The sequence below is a fragment of the Pteropus alecto genome, unplaced genomic scaffold (genome assembly GCF_000325575.1).
Source record: "Pteropus alecto unplaced genomic scaffold, ASM32557v1 scaffold95, whole genome shotgun sequence".
NCBI classification, from domain to species: domain Eukaryota; kingdom Metazoa; phylum Chordata; class Mammalia; order Chiroptera; family Pteropodidae; genus Pteropus; species Pteropus alecto.
In genome coordinates, this window is record NW_006441071.1 from 3,428,440 (window position 1) to 3,450,467 (window position 22,028).

The following is a 22,028-nucleotide window of genomic DNA, read 5'->3' on the forward strand; positions in this document are numbered from 1 at the left end:
GACTTCATCCATGGAATTTCATATGCAGATTGAGGGTAGTATATGACTGGGAAGGTTGAAACTGTCAAACTTGAAACCTACCTCCATTTTTCGATGTCTTCTCTTTACCTTGAGATTTTGGATCTTTCTGTTTAAAACCTATTTTTCTGGGTTTTCTCAGAAACAAATTTATATTTGATAAGAGACTAAGGAAAAGGCACTGTTTATTATTATTGGATAGTTCTCAGAATATCATAATAAGAGATTGAGTTTTGTTGTGTTTTTATAAGCTACTGAGTTATAAGATTCATTTTAAGACAGTGTTGGACTGAATTCATGCCTAAACTGAGACCCTTCCTTAGAAAAGGGATACTTTGGAATATTTCTTGTTGAAATCCTTTGAGTTTAAACACAGCAGGATCTTTTGGAATTATAGTTTTATATATGTGTGTGTATATATATGTGTAATCTGACTCTTCAGTTTCCTGAATTTGCCCCTCATTTGAGCTTATCATACTTTATAGTAATCAACTGTTTATACACCTACACATGTCGCTCTGTAGATGCTCAGGTATATAATTGACTTTTTATTTTTCTCTCTATCAAGGAAAAATGATCCTAAGTGGATCATAAGTTAGTAATGGATTTATTTAATAGTTTCATGTTTTAATTTTTAAAGTTTTGTTTAGAAATTATGGTTTTGAGGTATCTTGATGGTATATCTTGGACAAACTTTTAATGGGCAAAGTTACATTATACTTTACATTATATATTTTTAGAATTCAGTGTTTTATCCCTGCTTGAGAAAACCCATGACTAGAACTATCACACTTTTCTAGATATGTTTAGTTCATATGCAGCCTTTTTTGGAAGACGATTCTTCTTTACCAAATGAGTATTATAAAGTCAACTTTGTTAATTTGTAATATAAGCTCAATGAAAGCCACAGGGTGGTCCCCCCCGCCCCGAGAATCTTTAAAGGGATGTTTAAAGAAATCCAAATATGCTTATAACTTGAAATAATTTAATGTGGCAAGTTTTAAATTAAAAAAAAAAAAACACATTGTATAACCTTTCTTTGATTTTTGGTTTAAGTCCTCTGTCATATAATGCCAAAAACTTTTTTCTGAGCGCTGTGTGTGTTGATACATGTATCCCTGTCCTAGTGTCATAACTAATTATATCTCCTTTATGCTAACGTCTAGTAATTGGAAAGTAGACCTACCACAGCATACAATTAAACGTTTAGTTTTATCTTGACCTGCTATAGAAATCAAGAATTCTACTATGCAGCAGTTTGACATTGTAAGCTGATATTACTGTTTTAAATATGTCATCCACTTTGTGTTTTGTAGAAATAGTGTACTTTGAGGGAAGAAAAATTTCAGGGATTCTTAAAAGCACATGTGTATTTATCAGTAATTATATAGTAATATTGAATCACTTTGCAGTTTTGATAGAGATATTTCATCAACGAATTGGAAATTGATGGTCTAGTGTTGTGATAGCAAAATTTTATAGGATTTCTTTTTTATACACAGTTTGTCAAAAGATAGTAGCTTGTGGCAAACCTGATGTTGCTTTGGTCACTTAATCTTCCTAGATTGGTCTAAACTAATTTGGGGCTTATTCTGTGAAAGTGCATTGAGTAGAATATTCACAGACTAACTTAGAAATCTTGTCTTGGACATGCTTGTGATTGGGACAGCAAACAGTTTCTTATATGCACCAGCATGTACGAAAATATGTGGACCTTGTCCATGCCTGCTGAAAGAAGACTTTACCAGTCTCCAGTCTCTGAGCTGCAGTCTTGTCGCAATTAAAGTCTTAGGGCTGGGAGCAGTTAATGCTGCTGATAGATTGTGGTATTTAGCGTTGTGCTGTGTTCATGGTGATCTAGTTGTGTAGTCTTACAGGATTCTAGTCAGAACTTGGGAAAGAATATACCAAAGAATTTGTGGCAATTAAATATTTTTAAATCAAAAAATAAAATGACTTTTCTTATTAATAAGCAAGTCTTTGGGGCTTTACTTAAAAGAATAGTGAAAACATTGTGCAATTCTGTTATTGATAAATGTGTAAAATTTAACACAAAACTTTGGATTATATTTTAAGTCAGAGCATTCCTTGCTTCAAAGTTTCCTTTTATTGTTTCATTATAGTTAAAATTCTTCAATATTGCATTTCAAACTTAGTTCTAGCTTCTTTATTTTATACTAAATTATTTTTTATGAATTCTACATTGTTTCTGTCATATGATAACTTAAGTATGCAGAGGCATTGAACTTGAATGTTTTGTGTTCTGAAATGTGGGATTTGAATTCTTGGTATAATTTTTGTGTTTGGAAAACTGAACTCCCAGTGGTTTCTTTCTAATCAGTATATCAAGACCTGTAATATTAAAAAGTCAGATGACCTAAGCCATCTAACTTTTGAAGACTGACTGTAAAAAGTATGTGTTAAATAATGAAAGTGTCTTCCCATTTTTTAAATGTTCATTTCTCTTACAGTTTTTATAGTGTCAATCAAATTAATGCAGGTGTGTTTGGTTTTAAGAATAAGTGATGATGGAAATCTGAAATTGCAACTGATAGGCCACATAAGAGAAAGGGTTATTTCAAAATGTGGGGCATCCTGGCAGTGTATGAGAGGTTTGGCCTCCAGCCTGACTGATAGGAACACAACCTTCTCACATTATCTGTTGACTGTGAACTACTAAGAGGTGGAAGATGTTAAGGCTTGTCTGTGTTCTGAACCTGGGGATGCTGCCACCTCCACAGGGTTCTTGGGAATCTTGGGAGGTGTTTTTGTTTGTCACAAATGCCTGCTATGTAGTAGGCCAAAGATACCTCCGTGTCCCAATTACAGAAGAATTTACTCACAATGATGACTTGTTCTGCACCAGATATTAGTGCCTTTGCTGGAAATCACTGGATAGTAATATAAAAAGTGAAAATACTAGTAAAAATGACCTCCCCCATCAAATTCCTATTTTATGTCCTTTATTAAAAGGACTGTTTCTGTTTTTTTTTTCAAGTATATACTTGATTGCAGCTTCCATTTTTTAATGTTCTTGAGTAAATGTGATTTCTAAAGGTATATGGATATTTTATACACTTGGCGTATTAAAGATATTTAGTTGTGATCCCCTAAGTCAAACCTAGTTATACCCATTTTTGCAAATAACCATTATATTGTGTGTCAGTATTTGGAAAATTAGCACATTATAAGTGTTGAAATTCAAGTCTCTAATTTTTATAATTAACAAATAATTAACTTTGTGAGAAATTGCTAATAAAAGCAGAATTCGATAAAAACAAGTATTTTCATATACTCATTGCTTTCTCATGTCATTACCAGTTCTGCAGTTTCGACCAGGAAGAGAAAGTCTAGCATAAGGCCCTACTTTTGCATAATATTCGATCAGGAATTATAGTTTGATAGATAGCACAGTACCCAAGCCTTCTCTTCTATATATCCATAGTCATATGACAGCCTTAAAGTAGCTCAGCAATGTTTAATAAAACCCGCTTATTTGGTAGTAGAGTTTTCATTTATAAAAAAAAACAAAAACAATAAAAAAAAAACAAACAGCTTGAGTGTGTGTATCAGTGTACAGCTTGATTGGCCATAAGTAACATCTCAGCATAATCACGGGATAAACAGAAAAATAAACCAGCCCTTTTTGGTCTTGTAACCAAAAATAAACCAGCCCTTTTTGGTCTTGGAGTTGAAAAGACCTGCTTTTAAATACTAATACCACTACTTAATAGAATCTTGTGTAAATTCTTTACCTGTTTATTGATGTGTTGTAAAAAATACATAATATGAAATTTACCTTCTTGTCTTGACCACTTTTTAAGTGTACAGTTTAGTAACATCAACTATATTCACATTGTGCCATTTAAAAAAACTTATTTTAAAATAATGTCAGGCTTACAGAAAAGTTGGAAAAATAGTATAATGAGTTCCCATATATCCTTTACCCAGATTCCTTAAATATTAACATTTACCGTGACCATGTAATTTTTTTTTTTTTTTGGTGCGCTCTCTGAGGCACGAACTCAGGACCCCATATAATTTTTTAAGTGAGAGATAGTTCACATACTATAAAATTCAGCATTTTAAAGTGTATAGTCTGGTGTTTTGTATATTCACAGAGTTGTGCAACCATCACCACTACTTAGTTCTAGAACATTTTTGTCTCTGAAAAAGAAACCTTGTACCCAATAATAGTAACTCTCCATTCACACCTCCACCAAGCCCTCGGCCTCCTTTACTTTTGACCCAGTGTTTTCTATTCTATGAAATATAATAGTATTGATACTGAAATACTTTAAGATAACACATGAAAATGCCTAGCATGGTGTCTGTTTAATGCAAGCCAAATGCCCATTAGTTTTTTTCCCTGATCATAAGAAAGTATCATACTTTGATCTGTATGAATTATTTTGGAAACTGAAGCCAGTGAGAAGAACTGTTTCTTTTCTAAGTGAGAAATTTCTTAGTAGTTTAGCAGGCCAACAATATCCAAGATACTCAAAAACATAATGGAAGTAATTATATTAAAATAGCTAATATAAGGTAAAACAGCCTGCAAAGCTTCAAAAATATGTCTGTAAAATAATCTTTTGCAGACATAGGCTAGGGAAAAATCTTTGCAAATTGGGTGCCCATTCTACATGCTGATCTTTTCATTGATTGAAGTTTTATCTTTTTATTTATTTTTGACACATTTTGTATATCCATTGTTTAAACATTTACAAACTTTGTTTGACTTCATAACAAGGCGTAGTAAATACCACAGTGTGGTAAAACCAGTCAAATGATCATATGAGGGTCCCATTGTTATCTTAAATGACAGATATGAACACCTCATGACCTGGATTTGATTAGCCTTTGATTATATATGTTTTGATTGTGGATATACTGTTTAACTGCATTTTGAGGAATAATTAGTTATTCCGATTGCCTAACCACAAATGTTCTAAATTTATAGTGTAATAGGAAGCAGTATAAGTAATGCAAGGATAGAAAGCATAAGTCAGAAAGACTTGAGTTTGAATTCCAACTGTGCTGTAAGAAGTTTAACAAGGGACAGAGTTTCTTGAAGCTTCAATTTCTCATTTGTAAATTGGAGGATAATAACTTTCATTGCCTAGAGTTGGAGTGAAGATTAAATTAAATATAATGTGGGCAGAGATCAACACAGTGCCCAATATTAAATAAAAACTTAAAATGGTGGATGTCATTCAGATTTCATTATGTGTTGCTTAAAGAAAGGATTCTGTAGTCCTGTGATGCTGACTAATTTATGTGTGACCTTTTTTATTTGCCTAGAACATTTGGGAATTTATAAAGTAGAGAACTGCAGTGTTCAAATGAAGACTGAAGAGCATCAAAAATAATAATTACTCTAGCTGAGGTCACAGTGGTGGAACTGGTGGGATCATTTCAATTCAAAAAGGGCAATTTTTTAAAAGATATAATACTGTTTAAAGTTAGGCCTACCTATTGTGAAGTGGCTAAAATGTTTTTTGGTATTTTAAAAAGTAATAAATATAAGGAAATTGTTCAGTTTGAGAATATGCTGATAGGTGGTAACCCTTCTTCAGAACTACTGAATTAAATGTGATTGAAATGTTCTTTTGGTGTCAGATTCATAAAACATGATTATATGTGGTTTTTGCGGCTGGCAACAAGCATAAGATTACTAGTTTTTCCCAGTCACCTGACCTGGTAATTCTTAAAATTTTGGTTATCTTTCTAAGTTCTTGAGTCTTAGAGACAAAACTGTTTAGTGTTTGTCACAAATCTTCCTGTTTGGAAAGGTATACGGACACTGCAATATTTTACCATCATGACATTAAAGGAAAAATACTTTTTGTAATAAGGTGAATACTTCTGATCAGAGGCAAAGGTCAAGCTAGGGAGTAAACTTTTGAATGACCGCTAATGTTAGCATGACTTAAGGGGAAGATGCCAGGTCAACTGTGGGCGTTCATTAGCTTCATGGGTCTTTCCCTTTTTATGCCAGGGATGCTGAGTTTTCTAAAGGCAAAAGGGAAGAGCATATGTGGCTGCCAAAATGAGATGGTAAGAAATTAGATGATAAGGACACAAACCAAGGAATAGCAGGGGTTAGGTAGGGAGTGTGTGAGATAAACATTCCAGATAGTCACTGTGTTATAGACTAACATAGGCACAGGGTCTGGTTTTTTTCTAACCCAGACTTTGTCTCTGACTAGCTATTTGATCTTTGTAACTTCTTTGGTACTTCTTTAGAGCTCCTTATCTAAAGAGTAGACAAAATGAAGGATAGAAAACAGGTTTCAGCTCTCATACAATACTGATAGATTGGTAATGACTGCTTGAAAAGAAGGATTCTGAGACTGTGCCTTGGGTCTTTGGGAAGGAGTTGAGCAGTCGCTGATGATGGTCACAGGGGTGGTCGTGTGTGTGTGTGTGTGTGCACACATGCTTTCAGGCATACATGTTTGTATGAGGAAACATGCAACACATTTGTTGACACATTTCTTCAATTCCAATTATATATCAGAGATTACATTTTTCTAGAAACATGCAACACATTTGTTGACACATTTCAATTCCAATTATATATCAGAGATTACATTTTTCTTAGCTATATGGCCGAGACAGTCTTCTTTTAATCAGCCTTTGCATTTCTGCCTTGAAATTTTGCCAGTGTACTTCTAGTTTCGGGAGAGAATCATAGGCCATAGGACCAGCTACCTAATAGGCATAATGATGGCATCTAGGAAGGAATGAAGTCGTTGTTGCCAAAGCTATGGAGTGTATAGCATGCTCTAAATTGACTCATATGGATTCCTTTCTAACTTTCACCTTGAACCATGTGACTCAAACCTAATAAGTCTCTTCAGAAAAGTAAGCCATCTACTGAGCCACAATTACTTAATTTTTTTTTATTGCTTAACTTTTAGTATAAGGCATTTATTTCTATTCTAGGATAACTTTCACAACTAAGTAGTATTTTGGGTTTTATTTTAGTACCAAATAGAAGGAAGGCTGGTAGGAGAATTGGTGATTGTATGTAACTTTCTGTATTGATCCATAGCATAATATAAAAAGGACATTAAAAGACAGAGTCTTTAGCAACTAGTGCCAGTTATGATTGGCTCAGCAATGTTAAGAGCAAATAAGATTGCTTTCAGATGTATAATATATACAAACTGGTGGAAAATTATTGCTTCACTTTAAGGAAAAGAATCCTTATGTTTCTATCTTTCATTACCTAAGAAAATTATGCAGAGTTGTTAAAGACTTAGTCCACTGTTAGAAACTCCATATTTTAGTGACCTTTTATGTATTAGGCCTTTATACAAGGAGTGATATATGTAAAAACTAATATTTGTTAGCTCACCTCCACTGATGAACAAAATTAGTTTTCTTTCTTGTGCATTTCTTAAGACATTATGTGTCGCACATACAATAGTGGCACACATAGACCAATAATAGCCTTTTTGTATTTCCTTATATCTGCCTCAACCACCATTAAGATTGTCCCTGCCCAAGGACAGGAGTCATGTTTTATTCAGGTTTGAGTCACCAAAGCTAGCATAAACCTGGCATACAATAATTCCATAAACGTTGAATCAATAGCTGAAATTCAGCTTTAACTTAGTACAACAGTGAGCTACCAGATGAAGATCTTGTCCACTTTGAAGTCTAAGTTAGGGAATCTGAAAATATACTGGATTTTCCATCCTGCAATTCATGTAGGCTAGCATGTTCTATTGTGATCAGTTTTTATAGAGAAATACACAAAACCTGGAAAGTGAGTAGTAACAACTTGCCTTTCTTTGCTTTTCCTGTAAAAGCGTATCTAGACTTAAACTGTCAGATCTGTACATGAAAAAAAAAAAAAACTCCAAAGAAACATTTTTGGCTAAAAATAAGTGGTAAGGTGAAACTTGTGTATAGTATGAGTATAGTGTGATGTGCACATTATTTAAGTAGACCTAAACATCTGGTAGTGTGAGCCATCAGACTTGCACAGCTTCAAAGGACAGTCATGGATCTTGTCAGGGTTTGGCATCTGAATGATTTGGTTCCCTTCCACTGTTGGTGTTTTTACATCACAGATCATAAAATATAGAAAGCAGAGCAAAAGTGAAATAGTGGTTGCCCTGAGCTTTTTAAATGATGGGACAGAAGTGTGATGGTAGTGGAAAGCAGTGCCTCGGGAACCCTAAGATCAGGCCATTTGTGGCTCTGTTCTGGTTCCTCATCTTTGAAAAGGCATAAGAAGACCTCCTTGTATACCTTGTATAGATGGATCAGTGTGGTAACATGTTAGAAAGTTCTTTAAAGACTATAAATCTGAGGTTTTATTTATCTCATCCTACATATATAGAGGACCTTCTTTATGCTAGAAGTTGCCTTTGAGGCTGGAGATAATTCCCCAAGGACTTTGCAGTCTGGTGGAATTATGGTTTTCTAAGACTATGTTTCATGGTGTTTCAGTTTTACACTACTGAGATCTTTATTATGGGTCAATTTTTCGCTCAGGGAACATGAAAAGGAGGGAAAAATTTGAAAACGTTTTTTCACTTCTCTATCTCCATGCCATATACAAACTTGGCTCTTAGCATTTACCTATGTAGTCTCCCATGTCACCAAGTAGGATAGTGGGAGAGATTCATGATATGTTAAAAAAAAATTGGGGCCAAACCACAATATTCTAACATGTGTCGAACCAATATGTGAGTTGATTAACTTTTGGACATATAGTCGTCATTATTAATGTAAATGGCTTACTAACACTTGAAATGCTATGGACAGTCCAAGGGCCTTTTTTGAATCCTCTGTAAGCAGAGAAGTTTAATTTGTATGGATGTGCTGAGGTTGGCTCTTCTACCAAAAACTGATGAAAATCATTATTTTTACTTTATGGGATTTGTTGTTTTAGTCATTGTAACTATTTCACTGATTAACAAATTGTCCTCTTTTTGTTCTATGGCGAGGGTTCATTAGGGAGGGTTGAACTTAATAAAAATAAGGGAGACATTAAATTATATTCCTGAATTAGTTTTCTAGATATTTTTTCCTGAAAATAAGGGTTTAGCAGAAGTTTTAAAACTCACGGTAAACTAGAGATTATGTCACATTCATGGCCACATTATTCTTTGGGAATCTATTTAATCTGCATATACTCCTTTCTATTTTTAAGACTTTGTCACTGATGGTCCACCTTATATATTTGACTCCATGAGTTGTAATCACCGACTATAACTTTAAAAAGAAATTACCTCTATTCTTTGTCCAAATCAGAACAAATTGTTTTTGAAAGTGGGGCCACAAGGATACCTTGAATGACCATAGACTAGACCCACAAAGGAAAGGAAGTTATGGAAGGAGGGAACCATGCCTTTGGTCCCCCCAAATTCTAGTCTGGGAACCATTAGTACGACCATCTTGCTGTGCGGCACATTCATAGCGTGAGAGGCAATTTCTAAAACTGCTAAAACCAATCCCTGTAGGGTTTTAGAGATTAAACTCACCACCTTGTGTTATAACCAGATGAAAATAATTATGTCCTGCAGCCTGCTGCTGAATGGGGTGAAATGGATTTCTAGTGCCAGGATTCTTAAGTAGGTGAGATGGGTGCTGTGTTTTACTGAAGGCTCCCTGCGGTTGAAAGCTTTATCCTTTTAGAGCAAGTCTCAAAACTGGTAAGACTGGGAAAAAACAATACAACTTTAGACACCAGTTCTTTTAAAACCTCTTGTAACTTAAATCTTTGTTTCTTGGCAAGAGACTCAAATTTCTTATTTAAAATATGATACAGGAACTGTGCCTTGCACATACTAGTCTTTTAATACATGTTAAGTGAAAAATTTTTATAAGCACAAAGGCAGTGCAGGCTCAGATTCCACCTCTATAAAATAAGGATAATGGTACCTAACTCATTGGGTTGTAGCGGTGAGGATTAAATGAGTTACTACATGTAAAGTGCTTACAAACATGCTTGACACACAGAAAAATCAAACGATTTTGATTGATTAAAAGCCAGTCAGTTGTTGATTGAAATATTGATTGGTTGCCACATAGAATAACTAGACAATATTTTTTGTCATTATATGAAGTCATTGTGGCCAACATCCATATGAATTGTTTCTCTCGTTTGTGTAGGACAGTGCTGATTATTGCATACATTCTGTCACTCAGTTCTCCTTTTGAACAGTGGCTTGAATTTTGTGATCCTATTGAATGAAGCTATTATCACTGAGTGAGACTTATTGACTAGACTTTTCTTAAGTACTCATGAGTATACATGAGTGACTTTGTCCCAATGAACACTGACTTCTGTGCAAGAATATTAACCAGCCATACACAGATGAGAGTGCCAAAGATGTATTGCCCATTATAGAATTATTAACTTCTCACTTACAAAATAAATCAAAACTAACAAATGGAGATGGGGAATCCATTCCCTATTGTACTATCTTTTTATTAATTCATTTATATAAAAATGACTTGTTAGGTGCCTAATATATATAGGGCAGATATTGTATTAAGCTCTAAGGATTAATGATAGGGAAAAAAGAGTAACCCTTACCCTTACAGAGTTTACATATAGATGAGGAGACTAATATGTAGATAATTAGGCAAAATTGTAAAATGGTAAATGTGGTACAAATGGATGTCTTCTGAATCCTCTAAGGAAGGTGTCCTTGTTTTCCTCTTCCCAGAGAAGAGAAGATGGCCCCAGAGAAGATAGTAGACTTGCCTAAGGTCACGCAGCTGGTCAGTAGCAGTCTGGCTTTAGACCAATATTAAGCTTTGTGTGTTTTTCATTGTTCTGCAACTGCCGCTTGTTATAACCAGACCTGGAGAAAGAAGGAATAAGTGGCCACAGTTTATAAAAGTATTGATCTAATTTTGGAGTGTTTGAAATATATGAACATTTGCCTTAACAAACAGGGTTGGGGATCTACAAATTCATAACATCGAATCCTTTATTAGTTTAGTTTAACTCAAGAGTGGAAGTTAAATACTATATGTACTGGAATTATTTTGCTTTGAGGGGCTTTTGAAACTGCTCGGTGATGGACAAACTTTTTGAGCCTAGGAACCCCTCCCCATTTTTCAAATGGAATATTAATCAGATCTCCAAAATATAAAGCATGGACCACCAAATGTAGTTGATGGGATCAGGAAAGTTTTCCCTTAAGAGCTGTTTGAGCTGAGATGAAGAGAAATCTGGTTGCTTGAAGGTAAAGTGGAGGGTTCCGAGTCTTGCAAAAGGACCCAGTACCCTGAGATCAGAGGGAACTTGGAGTGCTGGAAATGTGGACAAAGACCGTTGTAGCTGGGGTGGGGAGACTAGGGCAAGGTGAGGCTGATGAGCCAGTGCCAGACCATGGAGGGAGGGACTTGTAGGCCATGTTAAGAACCATAGTCATTATTGTAAGTGGAAAAGGAAACCGTTGAGGTTTTAAACAGGGTTTGAGCTGAGATTTTTTTTTTTTTTTGAAGGGCTTGCTCTGTCACCTGTTAGTTCACTTGAGGTGATCCAATTTTTGGAGCCAGGGACACTGTCCCATGTACAGTTGTAATGATTTCTTATGGCAAACAGCCAAGTAACCAGCACTTCCCAGCATGTCAGGGTCCTGTGATAGGCCTGCAAGGACAACACTGAAAAACAGCAGAGAAAAAAAATCGCTATCTACTCTTAGTGAACTAGGGATAAAAAACAATAAAGGAATATGGTGAATAATTACTACTCTGAGGCTAATGTCCCCAAGCTCTCAGTTTCTCATACCAACTTTTTTTCTCTTCCTTCTTGGCATTTCATCTCATGGGAGCACATGTTCCAGGAAATGGGAAGAGAATCAAACTGGATATTTCCTTTATTTCTTAACAATCCTGGTAATATGCTTATAGGGGAAGAAAGTTGAAATTGCCCAGAAGAATGTTTTTTGGATTTCTTTGTTAATCTTTGTCTCTCTTCTTTAGGCAGATCTTCTGAGAAGAATTTATCATTGGGGGGATTCAAATCTGTTGTCATTTGGGAGTAGGGAGCAAGATTGGTTGTGACAAGAGGAGGATGGATTGGTGATAGGCTATCGCTGCCATGATGGGTTTGTTCTAATTGTTCTCTAGTACTTAGCTGTGACATAGCTGGGCCAATCACTGAACTTCTATAAGACTGATTCCTTGTTTGTAATAAGAAGGAATGTGGATTCAGAGACTTTTCTCAAGTTTTGTTCAAATCTTCTCACTTGTTTCTCCTTCTTCATTCTAAATACTATTTGAAAAATATTTTTAAAATTAATGTGCATTGTTACGTTTTGTCTCAAATTCACAGAACCCTTGAAAGAATATTCTGCTTGTTGTAAAACTTGGGTTAGGATTCATTGAGTCACTTGTTTTATAGTCAGGGCATGAGAAGGTTAGATTGTTTTAGAAATTCTTCCAAAAAATGATGACATTATAATAGGTAGATCAAATGTTATAGCTATTTGTTCTTGATAAGGGCCTCTTTTAGGCCTCTAAAATTGGGCAGAACATATTGTGTTCTTTGTGTTCTGTTTCACAGACTGCTTGCTTTTTTCTGGAATTCTGTGCGGCTTCAAGGCTTCTTTTCCCCTGATAGCATGACACACGACTAGTGATGCCAAAGAACCTTCTGGATTTTCTTCTATTGGCATTTAAGTATATGTGGTAGCTTCACATTTTTCCTTTAAAGGCTTCCTTGTAGTTTTAAGGTCTCAGTAAGTAGTTCTCATTCACATCCTTTCAAATGCTCTTCTCAAGGATCCTTATGTTCCCTTCTTTAACAGAAATCAGAAAATATTGCTTTAAGTCTAGATTTTGGTTTCATTCATTCTCACAACTTTCTCTTGTTTCTGTATGAGAAACAGTGCCATGTGAATGAAGCCTGCTACGTGGCCAGTTCAAACACTCCTGCAGCCAGAGAACTGCATTGCAGTGTTTTACTCATAGCCACCTGGAATTGTAATAGACTTTGTTTCCTTTCCTTTTCCTTTTCCTTTCCTCCCTCCTTCCCTTTCCCTCTTTCTGTCTCCCTGTCTCCCCTTTACCCCCTCTCTTTTTCATTTTGGCTTGAGTATTTAACTTTCACGACCTTCTTTAACTTGCTAGTAGTTATATGCTGGTATGTAATGCTATATAGAACGGTAAAAGAATTCTTGGTAAACTCTCCCAAAGTTTCCTAGATCTTGCTTGATGGGTCTCTTTATCTAATAGTCCTTGCATCACCAATATTCACTCAGTGGAATGAAGTAGAAAAGCATTAGGAAGAGTCCATATGGATCTTGTACTACTTGTGTGGCATTTGTCTAAGAGAAGCTAGTGGTTTGAGAAACCATAATCCATGTGTACTTGATTGAGTTTTGAACACACAGTGTACTAAGGACAGATTATATGTATGAAATTTGATTTCAGCCACAGGCTTAATTGTGTGGAGTTCAGCCACCAGATCTGTTCATATGGGTATCATGTAACTTTTGGAACTTGAATACTTCCTACATTAACTCCAGTTTTCATCCCATTCCAACTTTTTGATGCTCTTAAGACCCCCCCCCAAAAAAAAAATCTCAGAGAAAGCCATTACTTTGAATTTGAGAAAAGATCCAACGCTTGTCTTTCTTATAAAAGTGAACTACAAGTTCCGTTTAAGAAATTTTAAATGGAAAAGAAATGTCACATGAATGAATACAAATATATTCCAGTTCTTTGAATGTACATGAACTTTTTGCTTATTACTTGAATACTAAGGTCAAAGGAAATGAAAATGGTCATTGAAACTCATCCATCTTTTGGACATTTGGCACTTCATTGTACGAATGTGCACATTTGTGATTTTGGCTCATAAAAGCTTTTAAATATTTGGCTTTTTATTTGGAAATCTGTCCGCCCTTTTTGAAGTCTTTTAATTTGAGGGGGTGTAGATTAGACTGGAATAATAATAAAGTATGCTCTAAAAGTAATTGCAAAAATAAAGATTATTTTATCTAGATTGCCAACAAATTCTACAAATTGCATTTTAGTCATAATTATTTTAGGTTGTCTAACTTGTCAAGAAGTACAGTTTCTGTTACGAAGAAATAACGACATTTTTGCTTAGAGGAGTATGAAACATTTTCCACAACCGTGAATCTGTTATTGGCTTCATTCAGCCAGCTGCCAGTGGAATCCAATTTCTAGAAGGCAGAAGCGGTGCCATTCACTCTTGCTGTTCTTTCACCTATTTCTTCAAATTTTGAGTCCTTCAGCCTCCAAGCATCCTTAGGATCTTCCTCTGCCAGGTTAAATATGTGAATTACAGAGTAGAGAGTGAGTTGAAGATTTGTTCCATTTCCTGCTCTCGAATAATGATTTTTCAGTTTTCTTTTTCCCTTTCGTGAACTACTTTCATAGTCTGAGTCACTAAATGAGTTTTATCAAAGGAGGAGAATGTACTTAGATACTTAGAAATTGAAAGGAGATTCATAAGTTGCCTATGGACTTGAATGAAAGTATGTACTAGATGGATGCTGCTGTCCCTCAACCCAGGTGATATAATTTATTGATCTTAGTGAATGTTAAGCATAAGTAATCCAAAAGATTTTAAGTAAGCAATTTTATATCTTAATGGTATATTTTATATAAATAAATACTCTCCAGTATAGTTTTGTTCTTTGTTTAGGCCATGGTGGAAAACTACTAGAAATTTTATTGAAATATAATTGTATGGTGCTTTTGAAAGAAAAATCTGGAATATATTGCTTGAAAAGCTTTTGACATCGATTCTAAATTTCTGCACAAACCTTTGAGCCTTTTTTACAGATGTAAGTATTTACGGGAAGACTTTATGAATAGTTTTTTACGTATTCTCTAAAACTTAAGTTCATTCTACAAACTATTGGAGTAGGAATGGGCATTAAAATGTGGTAGATTCACTCACAAGTAAGTGGTTTGTGTATGGTAGTGGATATGGTGTTTCCTATTTTCTTTGGGGAGGCATTTTTGTTCCCTGGGGGAAATAAACTTCCCATTTATTTTTCTTAAGTATTTTTAAAGTTGGTTACTTATTTTTTAAGGACTCTCTGCCACTGTTTATATGTAGAACCCAAAAAGCGTTGTTAGTTGAATTTTATACATTAAAAACTAATTTTATTCAGCAGATATTCAGCTAGTGCCTACTGTGTGCTAGATGTTTGTAGAATTGCTGTTCTGTTTATGAACATATGTAAGCACTGGGAACAGATCTAAATCCTTCACTTCGCAAACACCTCTGAGAATAGGACCTAAGGCGAAAATGTGTTTTGGCCTATATCATGTTTTCTAGTCCTTTCTATGTATTTGATTAGAAAAATATTTTTAAAAAATATTTTGGGTTAGGGAACCAACCCACATGTCCGACTTGTGAAAATCTATGGAATAACAACATCAAAAAAGACAACATTTTCAGATCAGAAATGTAATCACTCAGTCACCTAATAAAAAGCTAGCTGCAGAGTATGTATATAGGGGAAAAGGCAAAACCATTCATTTGGTAGGGAGGGTAAGGGGCTTGGAGACGGCCCTCCTCTGAAGATAGAACGCTTTAAAAACATGTTGTCATTAATATTTAAGACAGAAACCCGCACCTCTCTTTTTCCCCTTCCTCTCAACATTCATGTTTTAGTTTGCTCCCAAATGCTCACAAGTCCATGCCAGACGGAAATTCGCAGAGGCCGCTGCAGTCCCACAGGCCACTCGGGGGAGGGACGCGGGCGGAACAGTTGCGCTCAGTCCCTCCCGGGGACCCCAGGCCCCAGGTTCCAGCAGTGCCTCCTGTGGCTGCAGACTTGCTCCCTTCTCCTGGGCTCGTCCCACCCCACCGCCCCTCTGCTCGCATGTGCGGCCCCTCCCCCCTCTCCGAGCCTCTGGAGTCGCTTCGAGGCCATCTAGTCATACGCTGTCCATCAGATGTGTTTACTTTTTTCCTGACAGCCGACACATCTGGAGCACATATTCAGGTTATTCCAGTGCCACTAGACACATTCCACAAGATCATTTCAGCGGTTGTTATGGCGATCTTCCTCCCTCCAGTGATTTTCAAGTTGCATGACAGAAATAGCTGGAGCTAACCAGGGGGACAAAAGTCAACGGGATCAGGAAGGGCTTCTTTCACAGAATGAACTAATTAGTGACCCTGCTTTCTTCACAGGGCAATGAGCATATGGTTTAATAAAGTGAGTCTATGACACTTTTTTTTTCTCTGTAGGCAAAGCTGTCACTGGCTGAAAACTTTCCTGTTTTTACTGGTGGGACCGTAGTCTGCTGTCTTTCAACAGAGTTTACTTCACAAGTAGAAAATGTTTGCTCCTGAGAGTTAAACTTCAGAACCTTTTCTTGGCTTCATACTACCTAGCTATACTAGGCCCTTCAACTTAAAGAGACAGTATTCATTTTATATGTTTCGTTGGGAGAATTTATGCTTATTCAAGACTAAACATTTTTAGTTAGGTTTTTGCAAGTATTATGAATTGCTGTCTGAAAGTTCAGATAAATAGAATTTGTTGTGGTTTCCTATCAAATGTAATGTATATTTCTTACTGGAATAGTTCCACTTATTTCTACCTGTGATTTTGTTGGGCACAACTATAGTATATTTTAGTATTAAAAATATTACTAATTAAGCAAACTCTTTTGATCACATTTTAACTAACACACAGATGTCTTGTTATGATTCAGTATTTTCCCTGAGGCTTAACTTTTTACATTTTGTGTAGGTTTTTTGACAACTTTATAGCATGAACGTATCATTGTAGACATGGAATTTAGACTTTTAAGATCATTTTGTATTATGAAGTGGAAATACTACTTGCAGTTTATACTAGATGTATAAGAGAATATTGTAAAGCATTGCCATCTTTGTTACTATATGAGGAATACAACATTCCTTAATAAATGTTTTTTGGATGAGTGAACATATAGCATGGATTCATACTAAATAATGTGTTGCCATTAATCATAACTGAAACTTATGAACCACAGGCCTGTTTTTTTGTTTTGGTATTCTTATACTCTCAGCCTCAAAAAGTATAGCCACCTGTATGTATTCCACTTTTTCTCATATGTACCACAAACTACACATGTAGTAATCTCTCAGCTTCTTTTCCTTGTGGTTTTTTTTTTTTTTTTAAACTAAAACTTACAAATTCCCATTGCTTACACACACCCCGCATTTAAGTTTAGTCCCAAGGCACTGGAGTCACTATGAACAACAGTTTGTATTTTTCCCATTTGACTGAATTACTCATATGTTGACTGAGTTCTCCAGGTTCTGGGAATGTGACAATGGGTGACAAGTAGGAAAATCAGAGCTGGATTCATTCAAGCACATTGTCCTAATTCTCTCTCCATTGGAACAATCCCTCCTTCCCTCTCACCCAGCCAAATTCTTTTTCCGTGGGTCCTGCTGAGGCTGGTGGCCAGCGTGCTGTGGAGTACCTGCTCTCAGCAATGCCTGGAGGACACGAGAGGTCACATAATCGTGTGAATTTAATTCGTGGAGACCTGCTTATCACTTCTCCATTTTTATTCCTAGTTACACATTATTAACTGTGGTGACTTTCAGGGTCTCAAGTAATTGTATCATGCAGGGACTGAGCTCAAGTTAGAATGTTGAGGGTGGTTATAAAATTATGCTTCCCTTTCCAGATGTAACTTTGCAGTTATTATAATTAAACTTAATGCAATTTACGCATTGTAGTCAGTGTTGTGGTAGCCATCACCAAATCTAATTGGTAATATCACTTAAGTCACAGCACTTATTGCTAGTTATCTGGGCACTAGAATAAACCCCCAAAAGTCACATATGGTAACCCTTGGTTTTTCTGCATCAAAGTGAATAGCTTGTCCCTTTATCAAAATCTGTGTTAGATAGCATTTTGATACCATTTGAGACCTTTTTTTATTTCTAATTTAGGGTTCTCTCCATTGATCTTCATCAATCTTTAGGCTGTGGTTTCCATAGTTTGTTGCCCTGATTTTGGAGATTTCATCCAGCACAGAGCTACTACTTACTTGAGTGACTTGGTTTCCCTTCCTAAGTGGATGATCAAAGTCAGCGATGAAAACATATTGCTCATCATAAAGACTACTTGTTTACTACGTATATTACTGTCAAATTTCTTCCAAAAGAAAAAAAGCGAAGGGGACCAAACAAAATAAATCACGAGAGATGCTCATGTTTCAAATTTTCTTTTGCATTTGTTTTGTTATGCCCAAGAATATGGCAACCAGCTTAATTCAGTCAAGCAGCCAAGGTGCCAGAACAATTTGCCTGCATGTGATAGCTAAATAAATAGTGAAATCAGTATGGCATTGATAATCTTAACTTACAGAATTTTCTCAGTTGTAAAGGGTTTGTGTTAAGGATGACTTTTTTGTTGTTTTTGTTGCAGTCTGACAGCTGAAGATGCTTTTAAAACCTTCTAGTCATTTAGAGCAGAGCTATATGGCACAGGCTTGGTGGTTCTAAAAGGCAGGTCCTATTCATCACAGAAACAGCGAGTCTGGGTTATGAGGAAAGATTGAGGGGTGGGGGAGTGAGGCAGGGAGAAGGGGGAGCTGCTGCTCTGTCCAGTTTACATTTGTCACCAGTGACTAGCTTTTAAAAAATGTATTAGCTGTGCATGGTGGTAAGTAAGATCCAGCTGCAGGGGATTACGGCTCTGAGTGGGTCGGGGAGCTTGGAATGCGTTCAGTTCCATCAGGGGATTTGTGTCCCTCGTCATCAGCCTTAACATTGCTAAAGCAGTAAAGATTAAGAACAGACCAGTGTCACCTGCCCTGAACTTTGAAAAACCCTGGAGCCATTAAACAAAAGGGATTGGTTTAGAAAGTGTCCCTTCTCTCTGTTCCAAAGTGTTTTTCAGATGATACACATGAAATAAAAGGAAACACATAGGCTTAGGTGAAAGGCTGTCTGTGATTGCATTATTTCCTCAACTTACTGGACATGTCATAATCATAATTTATGATGAAAAACACCTTCCACAAATAACATTCAGTTAATGAACATTTTTGTAGGGGGTTTCCAAGATGAACAGTCAGTAGTTAGGAGGGAATGTTTCTGAGAGTTTGTGTCATTTTATAAGAGAAAAAGCTTTTGCTTGGTGTGGTTTGGGTGACCCTCCCCCTCTCCCCCAGCAAGAAAGTTAAGAGAACACCACAAAGGTTTACTTTTTTCAGGGATTTGAAATTCAACATACATGCCAGCAAGCAGTTTAGAGGCAGGAAGTCTTTTCTAGTAGTGCAGTCATGAACTGGTAAACTAGAAGCATCTGTAAAAATTTAGAGGGAATATCAGCTTTCTCAAAGCTCCAGCCCAAGTGTAATGAGGTGCAAATGATAGCACTGCATAACCCTTCCCCACCCCAATTGTGGAATGAGATATTGAGTCAAAAATAAAGAGGAAGACAAAGATTTCAGAACTCTACTTCACTGAAACAAATTTTATTTTTCAGATGAAGTGGCTTTTGGATGACTAAGGATAGCCTCAACTTTTAGGGTGGATGAGTAGTAAACAAATGATTTTCTGCTCGGTATCTCTGCATACCATTCTGAAAAGTGGTTGCTGTGGGGGTGTGGGTGCATGAAGTGACATACCTATTCATTTGGTTGAATAAAATAACAAAAGTTTTTAGCTTAAAGTAAACTTCAGCTGATTTGTATCTTTGGCAGGCACCTCTCTCTTTACAGAAAGCAGAAAAAAAGGGGGTAAAAAAAGATGTAATTTGTTTGAAGGAACACATCTGGGGGTGTGATCTGCTATATCTTAACACCAGATGGCAGGTTTAGGCTGACAACGAAACCCACTTTAGTGTGGTCAAATGGTATCTTAATATGTTGTTTATTCCCTGTCCATGCACAGGAAGTAGAACAATTATTTGCACTCAGGGCTAGCAGTCCTCCTCCTATCTGTGCCTTTGGGCTCTATCACTGCCTCTGTGCTGTTTATAGACAAGGCTGGCGTCCCTTGGCAACCCCTGAAACAGGTTCCCTCTGTGGCTCATACCTTTTCAAAGGTATGTTTTGTTGAGGGAGAGGTGTGGCGCCTTAAGGTGACTGGTGCTTGTCATGACAGGCATGGCATTAGCTGGGCCAAGCAGTGACTAGAAGTGACAGCATTGGTTTGCGGTGCCTGGGGGCCTCTCAGTCATCACTCTTGCTGGAGCATTGAGACTATGAAAGCACCTTCAAGATCCTTTGCTTATTATGGAGGTAACAGTCAAGGAGAAGGGGACCAGGAGGTGACTGATAACAGGCAAGTCCTTTTCTCCCTTTATCTTCTTGTTCAGGTGTACCTCATTTTATTGCATTCCACTTTATTACGCATCACAGATACTGTGTTTTTTACAAGTTTAAGGTTTGTAGTTACTCTCTTGAGCAAGTCTTTCAACGCCATTTTTCTAGTAGGCTCAGATGATGGTTGGCATTTTTTTTAAAGCAATAAACTTTTAAATTAAGATATACACAATTTTCTTTTTCTTTTTCTTTTCTTTTCTTTTTTTTTTTTTTACACATAATGCTATTCCATACATAATAGAGTACAAATAGTGTAAACTTAACTTTTATATGCACTGGGAAACCAAAAAATGTGTGTGACTTGCTTTATTGAGATAGTCACTTTATTGTGGTGGTCTGGAACCAAACCCGCAGTTTCTTGGAGGTATGCCTATAGTAGTTTTTACTTGAATGTCACACATGTGGCCTTAAGAAAGAAAGAACTCAAGCAAACTATGCCCAGAGTTGCAGAAGGGGTCTTTGCATTTCTTTAAGTTTTGAGTCTTAAATTCTGCCATTAGACTTAGTTTCTTTGTGCATTGTCATATCATAAAATGACCAAACAAGCATTTTTTAAAAATCCTCTCAATTATACACTTAGGGAAAGGGGGCAATAAATATTTTCCCGCCCTATGTTTGATACGTGACCTCTTCAATGATAGCAGTCAGAGCTTATATGTATATACACATACATACACACACATATATTTATATCTATACACACATATATATATACACATATACATAGTTTTAAAATATAGATATAAAACTGATTCCCAGAGAACTTTGTCAGAAGTCCTTATCACTCTTAACTGTAGAGTAACTTTGTAGCTTTTCCATGAATTATTTTTAGATGCTCACTGCTGATTAATGGACATATAAATAATCTTTGCAAAAAGTTACAAAATGCATTTATTAATCCATTCTACAAACTGTGATTAATTAGAGTCATCTGTAGGCATCTTATCGTAAGGTCACAATTCTATCAAATATAATTTGATAGAAGCTGTTAGGGATTTGAATGAAATTTCAAAAGTACTTCCATAGAAAGGGAAAAAGACCTTTAGGGGAAGTCTTTGAGTGTTGTTTTGGTCAGAGTTTGAAATTACTTCCTGAGCTTTCTCTTTCTTCATAGTTCATTTATCTGGTTAGTAAACGATCACTCAGGTTATAATCCACCTGTTTAAAAAACAAACAATTTCTACATACGAAACGTTATTGTACTTATTGAAATCAAGGCATGCAGAATTTTTCCTGAGTAGATTTTAAATGTTTTCCTTAAGATAAAAATTTCACTTATAATTCCTATATTGCATAGTAAAACTATTTGATATACTACAATGTTTGACAAACTTTTCTACTTTCTATTTTAGAAAAAGAATTTATTGGTTAGGGAGATTCCTGACTAGGATTTATTAATGGTACTAAGAATTTGCTTCTTAGTAAACTGTTTAATATGTTTCTTATAAATAAAACAACAAAACAAAAACAACTTAGATGATTCTCTTCAGAAAACAGCTCAGTTTCTTAATATGAAGAAGATCCATTTGATAACTTGGAGGATAGACCTATTATGGTTTTGGTCATCCCATCGAGGAAGACTTTCATCTGTAAGACAAGCATTTCTATGTTCTTGAAACTACTTGACCAGTTACGGGAATTTGAAAAGGAACATGTGCTGATTAATATTAAGTTAATTCATAGCTCTTTTTGAGTTCAGA

At 35.9% G+C, this 22,028-nt stretch overlaps 1 protein-coding gene across 3 annotated transcripts in view; it reads left to right on the forward strand.

The window, feature by feature from the left end:
* BNC2 (basonuclin 2) overlaps positions 1 to 22,028 on the forward strand; it is a 398,693-nt gene that overhangs the window by 17,724 nt on the left and 358,941 nt on the right. The window lies entirely within an intron of this gene.